Source organism: Diceros bicornis, chromosome 21 (genome assembly GCF_020826845.1).
Source record: "Diceros bicornis minor isolate mBicDic1 chromosome 21, mDicBic1.mat.cur, whole genome shotgun sequence".
Classification (NCBI taxonomy): Eukaryota; Metazoa; Chordata; class Mammalia; order Perissodactyla; family Rhinocerotidae; genus Diceros; species Diceros bicornis.
Window position 1 is genome coordinate 6,271,953 of NC_080760.1, and position 10,650 is coordinate 6,282,602.

The 10,650-nt window shown below is 42.8% G+C and overlaps 1 protein-coding gene across 4 annotated transcripts in view; it reads left to right on the forward strand.

Annotated features, from left to right (window-relative positions):
- LOC131419427 (ral guanine nucleotide dissociation stimulator-like) overlaps positions 1–10,650 on the forward strand; it is a 55,429-nt gene that overhangs the window by 16,685 nt on the left and 28,094 nt on the right. For 3 of the 4 annotated variants that reach the window (XR_009223214.1, XR_009223215.1, XM_058564487.1), the window contains exons 2-3: positions 7,484–7,531; positions 7,777–7,898. The gene's annotated coding sequence lies outside the window, so the exon portion shown is untranslated. The remainder of the gene's footprint in view (positions 1–7,483; positions 7,532–7,776; positions 7,899–10,650) is intronic. The other variant, XM_058564485.1, reaches the window with a different exon arrangement.

The window sequence follows — 10,650 nt, forward strand, 5'->3', positions numbered from 1 at the left end:
CTTTATCTGTTTATCCATTGATGGACACATGGATTGTTTCTATGTCCTCAGTTTGTGAATAATGCTGAAATGAACATGGGGGTGCAGATATCTCTTCAGAATAGTGATTTCAATTCCTTTGGATATACAACCAGAAGTGGAATTGCTCATTTATGTAGTATTTCTGTTTTTATTTTTTTGAGAAAATTCCATATTTTTTCCATAGTGACTGTAGCAATTTACATTCATACCAAAAGTGCACAGGGTTCTCTTTTCTACACAGCCTCGCCAACACTTGTTGTCTGTTGTCTCTTTGAGAATACCCATTCTAGCAGGTGTGAGGTGATATCTCATTGTAGTTTTGATTTTGTTTCCCTGATGATGAGTGATTACGAGCATCTTCTCATGTACCTCTTGACCAGTTTTATGTCTTCTTTGGAAAAGTATCTATTCAGGTCTTTGACCATTTTCGCATTGTTTCCTTGGTTTCTTTGCTTTTGAGTTGTAAGAGTTTCTTATATATTGTGGATATTAACCCCTTTAGTTTGCCGATTGTTTCTTTTGCTGTGCAGAAGCTTTTTAGATTGATGTCATCCCACTTGTTAAGTTTTGCACTTGTTGCTTGCACTTTTGATGTTACATCCAAAAAAATCATTGTCAAGACCGGTTTCATGGGGTTTTTTTCTCTATATTTTCTTTTAGTTGTTTCATATTTGCTGTCTTACATTTAAGTCTTTTATTCAATTTGGTATCATTTTTAGAGTGGTGTAAAATAGGGATCCAATTTCATTTGTCTGCATGTGGTTATCCAGTTTTCCCAACAACATTTATTGTAGAAACTATCCATTCCCCATGGAATCTTCTTAGCTGACTCGTCAATTGTTAGCAAACTGTATGTGTGTGGTTTTATTTCTGGGCCCTTGATTCTGTTCTCTTGGTCTATGTGTCTCTTTTTATACCTGTATCATACCGTTTTTATTACTATAGATTTGTAATAAAGTTTGAAATGCAATTGTGATGCCTTCAGCTTTTTCTTTCTCAGCGTTGCATTGGTTATTTGAGGTCTTTTGTGGATCCATATGAATGTTAGCATTGTTTGTCCTATTTCTGTGAAAAAAGCCATGGGAATTTTAATAGGAATTGCATTGAATCTTGAGATGGCATTGGGTAGCATGGACATTTTAACAGTATTAATTCTTCTGATCCACGAACATAAGATATCTTTTCATTTCTTTGTGCCTTTGGTTTCTTTCATCAATGTCTTATAGTTATCAGTGTGTAGACCTTTCACCTTCTTGGTTAAATTTATTTATGAGTATTTTACTGTTTTTGACGCTATTGTAAATAGGATTTTTTTCTTTATATCTTTTTTAAATAGTTCATTGTTAGTGTACAGAAAGGCAACAGATTTCTATATGTTGATTTTGTCTCCTGCAGCTTGAGTGAATTTGTTTATTAGTCCTAACAGTTTGGGGGAGAGTCCTTAGGTATTTCTCTATATAAAATCATATCATCTGCAAACAGAGACCACTTTGTTTCTCCCTTTCCAATTTGGATGCATTATATTTCTTTCTCTGGCCAAATGTCTCTGGTTAAGACTTGTAGGAGTATGTTGAAGAGTGGTATTGAGACTGGGCACTCTTGTCTTGTTCTTTGTCTTAGCAAGAAAGCTTTCAGCCTTTCACTGTTCAATATGATGTTAGCTGTGGGTTTGTCATGTAAACCTTTTATTATGTTCCTTCTGTAACCCTTGATTGAGAGTTTTTATCATGAAGGGGTGTTGAATTTTGTCAAACTGCTTTTTCTGCATCGACTGAGATTATTTTATGATTTTTATCTTTCATTCTATTAATGCGGTGTGTCACATTCATTGATTTGCATCATGTTGAACTTGATCGTGTTGTTTGACCCTTTTTTTGAGTTTAGATAGTTTTGTTATAATGTGTCTTGGAGAAGAAAGTTTTAGTTTGAAATTTTAGGGTGACAGATCGACTTCAGGACCTTGGATGTCTAAATCTCTCTCCAGATTTGAGAAGATGTCAGCTGCTATTTTTTTTTGTTTGTTTTAGATCTTTTTTTTTTTTTTTTTTGTGAGGAAGATCAGCCCTGAGCTAACATCCGGGCTAATCCTACTCTTTTTTTGCTGAGGAAGACTGGCTCTGAGCTAACATCTATTGCCAATCCTCCTCCTTTTTTTCCCCAATGCCCCAGTAGATAGTTGCATGTCATAATTGCACATCCTTCTAGTTGCTGTATGTGGGACGCGGCCTCAGCATGGCCGGACAAACGGTGTGTCGATGCGCACCCGGGATCCGAACCTGGGCCACCGGTAGCAGAGCACACGCATTTAACCGCTAAGCCCTGGGGCCGGCCCAGCTGCTATTTTTTTAAGTAAACTTTCTTTTCCTTTCTCCCTGTCTTCTCCTCTGGTACTTTAATAATGCTTATCTGTTTCTTTTCACGGTATCCCGTAATTCACACTGCCTTTCCCCGTTCCCATCCATTCCTTTTTTACTTTTTGCTTCTTTGACTGGATGATTTCAAATGACACATCTTCTAGTTCACTAATTATTTCTTGTACGTGGTTGAATCTGATTTCGAAGCTTGCTATTGAATTTTTCAGTTCAGTCATTGTGTTCTTCAACTCTAGAATTTCTGTTTGTTTTTCCTTAAAGATTTCTGTTTCTGTGTTGAACTTCTCACTTGCTCATGCACTGTTTCCTTATTTCATTTAGTAGTCTATCTGTGTTTCCTTATAGTTTTATGAATTTCTCAAAGAGGGTTGTTCTGAAGCCTTTGTCACATAGTTCCTATATCTCCATTTCTTGGTCGGTCATTGGAGTTTTATTCTTTTTCTTTGGTGGTGTCATGGGTCTTTGAGTATTCATGATCCTTGTGGCCTCCATTGGTGTCTGCAAATTTGAAGAAGTAGGCATCTCTTCCACTCTTTACAGACTGGCTTTAGCAAACCAAAGCCTTCACAGTCAGCCCATCTAGGGGTCCTGGGTAGGCCATCTGGTGGTGTCCAGGGGCAGGCTTGCTGCTGGAGTCCTTGGGCAGCCTGGTACTGGGGTGAGCGGAGAGCTTGGGTCCACGGTATTGTGTCTGGCCCTGGGCACAGCTGGGACCCTGAGTTCATGAGTAGCTCCACTGGCGCCTGGTTTGGCAGGTCCTGATTGAGAGCCTGCAGCCACAGGAGTCATCCAGGGCCATGGGAGTTGGCCAGTGCTGGGATGAGCTAAGAGCCTTGGTTCACGGGAGCCTGCCAGGACCCTGGCGCCATGAGAGACAGCTTGTGCTGAGGTAGGCCAGAAGTCTGGATTCCTGGGAGCCTGCTGGGGGCCTGGGGCCACAGGAGCTGCCTGAGGCTGCAGGAGCCAGCAGGTGCTGGGTCAAGATGGAAGCCTGGGTTCATGGGAGCCTGCTGGTGCCTGGTGCCATGGGAGCTGCCTAGGGCTGCCTGAGTCAGCAAGCACCTGGGTGAGCGGGGGGCCTGGTTTTGTGGGAGCCTGCCAGGAGCCTGGTTCCATGAGAGCTGTCTACAGCTGCTGGAACTGGCAGGTGGTGTGGTGAGCCATGGGCCTGAGTTTCCAGTAGCCCCGAGAGAGCCTGATGCCATGGAATCTACCTGGGTTGCTGGAGCCGGTAAGTGCTGCAGTGACCTGGGGTCCTGGGTTTGTGGGAGCCCACTGCGTGCCCTGTTGCGGAAGCTGCCTCTGGCTGTGGGTGCTGCCTGTGGCTGCCTGGAGTAGGCAGGACCTTGGGTGAGCCAGGGTCTGGATTCACCAGAGCCCACCAGGAGCCTGGTGCCAAGGACACCACTTGAGGTCACAGGAACCACCTTGGGCTGCTGAAGATGGCAGCCCCTAGGCTGAGATGGGGCCTGGGTTCCCAGGAGCCTGGTGGGAGCCTGGTGTCAGGGATGCTGCTTGGGGCCGCCAGAGCTGGCATGCTCCAGGGTGAGCCAGGGGCCTGGATTTGCAGAAGCCTGCAGGGAGCCAGCTAGGTCCATGGGAGTCAGCCTGGGGCTGGGGCAGGCTGGCTCAGGGGTCTGTGGTGAAGTCAGGCATTCACTTTACACTCCTCTCGTTGGGAGGTGTTTGATTACTGATTCAGTCTGCTTGTTTGTTACTGGTCTGTTCAAGATTTCTGTTTCTCCTTGATTTAGCCTTCATAGGTTGTTTCTAGGAATTTATCTATTTTGTCTAGGTTACCCAATTTGTGAATGTACAGTAGTTCAGAATAGTCTCTTCTGATCTTTTTCTTTCTGAAGCATCAGTTGTAATGCCTCCTCTTTCATTTCTGATTTACTTTATTTGAGTCATCTCTCTTCTTTTTCCTCGATATTCTATCTAAGGGTTTGTCAATTTTATTTTTTTTTCAAAAAATCAACTCTTACTTTTATTGATCTTTCATACTCTCTTTCATTTTTTCCCTCTCTCTTCTTCGTGACTTCCATCCTTCTGCTAACTTTGGCTTTCATTTTTTCTTTGTCTAATGCTGTGCGTTGTAAGTCAGGTTGTTTCTTTGACATCTTTCTTCTCTTGTAATGTACAAGATTATCACTACAAACTTGGCTCTTAGTACTACTTTTGCTGCATCCTGTAAGTTTTGGTGTTTTTATTTTTTCTTTTTGTATGTCTGGAGCTATTTTCTAATGTCCCTTTTGATTTCTTCTTTGATCTAGTGGCTGTTTAAGAGTTTGTTGTTGAATTTCCATGCATTATGAATATTCCAGTTTTCCTTCTGTTACTGACTTCTAGTTTCATGCCATTGTATTTGGAAAAGTTACTCGGTATGGTTTCAGTCTTCTTAATTTTGTTAAGACTTGTTTTGTGACCTAACACTTGATCTGTTCTGGAAAATAGTCCGTGTGCCCTTGAGAAGAGAGTGCATTTTGTTGCTGTTCAGTAAAATGTTCTGTGTATGTCTGATAGGTCCATTAGTGTTTTCATGTCTGCTGTTTCCTGATTTTCTGTCTGGATATTCTATCCATTGTTAAAAGTGGAGTACTGATGTGTCCTCTATTTGCAAGTTATGTAACTGAGAAGGCTCTAATATTGAGACTATATAAAGATCTCTTAGAACTCAATTATAAGAAACAAAGAAGCCAATGAAAATGGGTAACCAACTGGAATAGACATGTCTCTAGGAGATACACAGATGGCCCATAAGCACTAGGTAGATGTTCAGTATCATAAATTATTAGGAAAACGCAAATTCAAAGCATAGTATGATACTATTTCACACTCAAAATGAAGGCTATACTCAACATAGTGGAAAATAACAAGTGTTGATAAAGATGTGGAGAAAGGGAAACCCACATAACATTACTGGTGGGAAAGTAAAATGATGCAGCCACTGCAGAAAACAGCTTGGCATTTTTTAAAATCTTAAACCTAGAATTACCATTAACCTGGAGAGTCACATGGTAGGTATGTCCAAAAGAGCATTGGAAACATATGTTCAAAGAAAAACTTGTCCATGGACATTCAAAGCAACATTATTCACAATGGTCCAAAGGTGAAACAAACCCAAATTTCTATCCAGTTATGACTGCATAAACCAAATGTGGCCTATTCATAATATAGGATATTATAGAGCCATAGAAAGGAATAAGGTACTGCTACATGCTCAGCCATGGATGAACCTTGAAACGTGTGCTCACTGAAGCCATCCACAAAGGCCACAGATAGCATGATGCCATTTGAATGCACTGTCCAGAATAGGCAAATCCATAGGGGGAGAAAACAGATGAGTTGTTTCCATGGGCTTGGGTTAGGAGAAAATAGTGCGAATGAGTATGGGTTTGTTTGGGGGTGTTGAAAATGTTCTGGATTTAGATAGTGGGGATAGCCACATGACATAATCATTGTACTAAAAGCCACTGAACTGTATACTTTAAAATGCTCTCGACGGTGTATTCTGTGTTAAGCAGATTTTCCTCGATAAAAATTTTAAAGTTTTTAAATTAATCAGGGTATTGATTAATTTTAATTTAGTTAATTTTAAGTTGGTTGGGATATTTAATAAGGGTAATTAATGGAGTTATTAGGGGTAGGGCATCTTGTAGCCAAGAGAGTAAACATCCCATGAGGGCTATAGAAACAAGTCCTATAATTGTACAAGCAACAGTCTAAAATCCAGTCCGTTTCCATTGTCCCCAACTTGGAGAGACCAGCCATGAAAGTAGGTCAGTGATCTCAGGGGCCTTGGGTATCTGTTCAAGATGTGGGTAATATTATGCAATATTTTAACCTCTTGGGCCATCTGGTGGTGGTAGGTTTGGACTTGTGTATTGATGTACATTCAGCAAGTGGTTCCAGGAAAGGCACAAACCCCTCCTTCCTTAGCTGGTATAGACACTCTAGAGCCAGGCCGTTTTCTAAAACCATTTAGGCAAGAGACTCATGAGACTGTTGTACAAGGGCTAGGATAGGGTCTTACGGAGTTGTTGTCCATGTTGGGTTAAGGTTGTCGATACTTCTTGGTTGCCTCAGTTACCTGATTTTGTGTGGGTAGGGCCACCGCACCTGTGCCCAGTCCAGTCAGTCAGTCCTAGTAGAACTGAACACCCAGTGCTATAGGACTGACAGTGTCTATATGGGTTGGTGGTAGCCAGTCAGGGCAGGAAACTCAGGGGAAGTTTCCTGCGACCTGAGGGAAGCAGGTTGAAAGAGAGACAGTGATGCATTGCAGAATACAGCCTGGAGCAAGCTGCTCAGAGGGCTGGGGAAGAGAGACGCTCACTGAGTGAGAGCCTTGTGATATCAGCCCACAGTGAAACCCAAAAGTGGATGCTCCTGGTGTCAAATATTCATTAGCGGTCTTGGAGGTAAAACCAGTAATTTGCGTCCATTGACTGGTTACCTGTGCTATATGATTTCAGGGGGTATGGTTAAAGTGTTTGTGGGCCGAGGGATGTTTGTGCCTGGGCACAAAATCCCCAAGGTGGCCTCGAAGGCTACCCCAAAATGACCCCTCAAGGAGCAGTTGGGGCAGAAAGTGGGTGGAGCATTTTGAAGAAAGCCTGGGGCAAAGATGATGTTGTTCGATGGAGTTGGCTACAACTGAGTCTCTCCGCAGGGTAAGCACTTCAGCTGGGGTACAATAGGTGATTGGAGGCCAAGTGACAGACCCTGCGACTCCTGATTCCCAGTGCACGGGCAGCCCTCTCAGCCCATTGGACATAAATGGTGGTGGTGTTTCTGAAGCATCTTGCTGGCAGTGTGGAAGGTATAGGGGACGTGTCGTGGGAGACGTCATAATACTGTCGGGAGGAGCTGTGTGTGAGATTACGGTGTTGAGGGGGAAGGACTGGAGGCAGGTGCAGTGGGTGTGTGACCAACAATGGTCAGTGAGGGGACAGCCAGGGGGTAACTGGGGAAAGCAGGGACCAGCAGAAGTCATGTGTTTAAAACAAGACACCAGGCCCAAATGGAGCCGCTTAGGCTAAGCCCCATGTCAACAAGCTGAGACTTAATTAGACTTTTGGCCCTCCCAGGAATGGAATCTTAAACCAGTCAGTGGGGAATCGCCTGATGAGCAGCAGGTAGGTCATCTTCCTGATGGAGCCCTGCCATCCCCTAAAGGAAGGTAACCTTGCAGTAACCAACCCGCTGTTGTGTCTAGTGTAACTTCCTTGTTCCTGCTCCCTTCTGCCTATAAAAGTCTTTCATGTTGTCCACCTCCTTGGCGCTCCTTTCTCTCTGCTAGACTGGATGCTGCCTGATTCATGAATTGTTGAATAAAGCCAATAAGATGTTTAAAATTTACTCAAATTTTGTTTTGTAACAGTTTGGTGGCAGCAGTGGGATTCAAAGGACTCATCTGATGGCTTCGGAGATGAGAAACACAGGCATTGGTACCCACAAAACCTTTGAGTTCTCCATCTTTTTCGCTGTTTCTGAGGGCCGTGAGTAAGTTCTTCTCGGATCTGAGATCCACTGTCTTTGTGTTGAGCTCCCGATCTAACTGGCTTTCCAGTCCAGGGTCAATGGGTCAGTCTAGACTGACAAGATGCTCTAAGAGAGCATCAGTCTTAGCCCTTGGTTAGTCCACAGTCCCCATTTGTTGGGGTCTGCTGGTTGAGTCTGCTGGCCCCTTGTGTTAGGGTCTGCTAGTTCAGTCCGTGGTTCTTGCTAATGGAGAGGAGTGGAAGAAATGTGTGCTCCATGCACACCCAGTCCTTGAAAACTTCCCACGTGCATTTTACATGCATTTTGCCTTCTGTTGACTGTCGATGGGTTCTAAGGAAATGGTGGAATTGTGGGTTTCTGCATGACTACCTCGAGCACTCGTCAACCTGAACAACCGCCCGGCACTACCAGAACTGAAAGACATCCCATCACCATGGATTGGAAGACTCCTTATTGTGATGGTGTCAACATTATCCAGAGAGATCAACAAGTGCAGTGCAGTCCTTATCAAAATCTCAAGGACATTTTGTGCTGAAATAGAAAAAAACCCATCCAAAAATTCTTATGGAATCTCAAGTAAGTCCAGATACCCAAAACAATCTTGAAAGGAGGTACTAAGTTGGAGGACTCATTCTTTCCTGATTGAAAACTTACTACAAATCTACAATATCGAAACAACATTGTCATGGCATAAAGACAGACATGTTGACCAATGGAAACAGAATTGAGAGCCCAGAAATTAACCCTCACCCATATGACCAAATGATGTTTGACAAGGGTGCGAAGATTATTCAATGGGGAAAAGACAGTCTTTTCAACAACTTGTGCTGGAAAAAGTGGATATCTACATGCAAAAGAATCAACTTGGACCCTTATCTAACACCATATACAAAGCTTAATTCCCAGTGGATCAAAGACCTAAATGTAAGACTATAATAGCCTTAGAAGAAAACATAAGACAAAACTTGACAAAATAGGATTTGGCAATGATTTCATGGATATGACACCCAAGGAGCAGGCAATAAAATAAGAAGATACACATGCTGGACTTCATGAATATTAAAATGTTTTGTGCCTCAAAAGACATTATCAACAGAGTAAAAGCACAAGCCACAGGATGGGAGACCATATTTGCAAACCATGTATCTGACAAGGGCTTACTATCCAGAATAAATAGGGAACTCCTAAACTCAACAATAAAAAACAAACAACACAAATCAGAAATGAACAAAGTACTTGAATAGACATTTCCTCAAAGAAGATCTGCAAGTGACCGATAAGCATATGAAAAGATGCCCAACATCAGTAATCATTAGGGAAATGCAAAGCAGAAACACAGTGAGAGACCACCTCACATTCATTAGGATGATATCTATCAAAAAAAGAAGAAAAAGAGTAGAACCAGTGTTGGCCAAGATGTGGAGAAGTTGGAACCCTTGTGCACTGTGGTAGGAATATAAAATATATAGTTGCAGTAAAAATCAGTATAACAATTCCTAAAAAAAATTAAAAATATATAGGATCCAGCAATTCCACTTGTGGGCATATACCCCCGCCCAAAACAGTTGAAAGCATGTTCTCAAGGACATATTTCAGCACCCATGTTCATAGCATCATTATTCACAACAGCTAAAACATGGAAGCCACCCAAGTATTGTAACCGAAGAAGGGCTCGCTGCACAATGCACCCCTTAAGCCAAACATGGGATACCCACTCTTGTAGAAGGGAAAAAGCTTTATTACGTGGTTGGCCAGCAAGGAGACAGGAGACAAAGGTTAAATCTTTCTCCCCGATGGGCTGTTGAAAAGGGCTTTTTAAGGGCAAAGCAGCAGGTGCAGGAAGGTTGGGGGCAGTCCTAGGCATTTTCTGCAAGCGCAGAAGATTTTCATGTTCTGTCACACATCCCCCGTTCAAAAGGTGGTGTCCTTAACATCATCAACAGGGGAGTTCTTGGTCCCCCAGGTCATTCTCCAGTCACTTGTACACTCGTGGTTTGAGTCTTGCCAGCCATCTTGTGGTCTCATTGGCTCAAACCAGTTGAAACTTGCTCAAGGAGCAAAAACAGAGTTTCTGAAAAACAACTCACGGCCCAAGATTAGATCCTTAGTAAACATCATATGAGACGTGGCTTAAGAAAGGAGTCTCCAGGGGACAGTTGATAAAAATCTGGCTGGGGCCCCATTTTATTTTGGGCTTGCTTTTGGGCCCAGTTATGGTTTCTGTCCAGGGTTGTATGGATAAGCAAAATGTGGAATATACATACAATGGCATATTATTCATCCTTAAAAAAGGAAGGAAATTCTAAGATACAGCACACGGTGGATGAACCTTCATGATATTACTCTAAATGAAATAAGCCATTCACAAAAATACAACCTTGTGTGATTTCCCTTCTATGAGGTTCCTGAAATCGCTAGATTCAGAGAGACAGAAAGTAGAATGGTGTTTGCCAGGGGCTGGGAGGGGGAGGAATGGGGGGTTATTCATGAATGGGTATAGAGTTTCAGTTTTGCAAGATGAGAAGAGTTCTGAAGATGGATCATGGTGATGATTGCACAGCAATATTAATGTCTTCAATACACTTAAAGCATACTTAATGTATCTATGGGGCCTGATGACTTGTCCTGGCCGAGCACATGCTTGTGCTGTTGCACATCTTACCCCTCACTGTACAGTTGGTAAACTGGCCCAGGAAGAGGCAGGTACTGGCCCAGACCACAGGAGGTGGTCAGGGTCCCGAAGACTATAGAG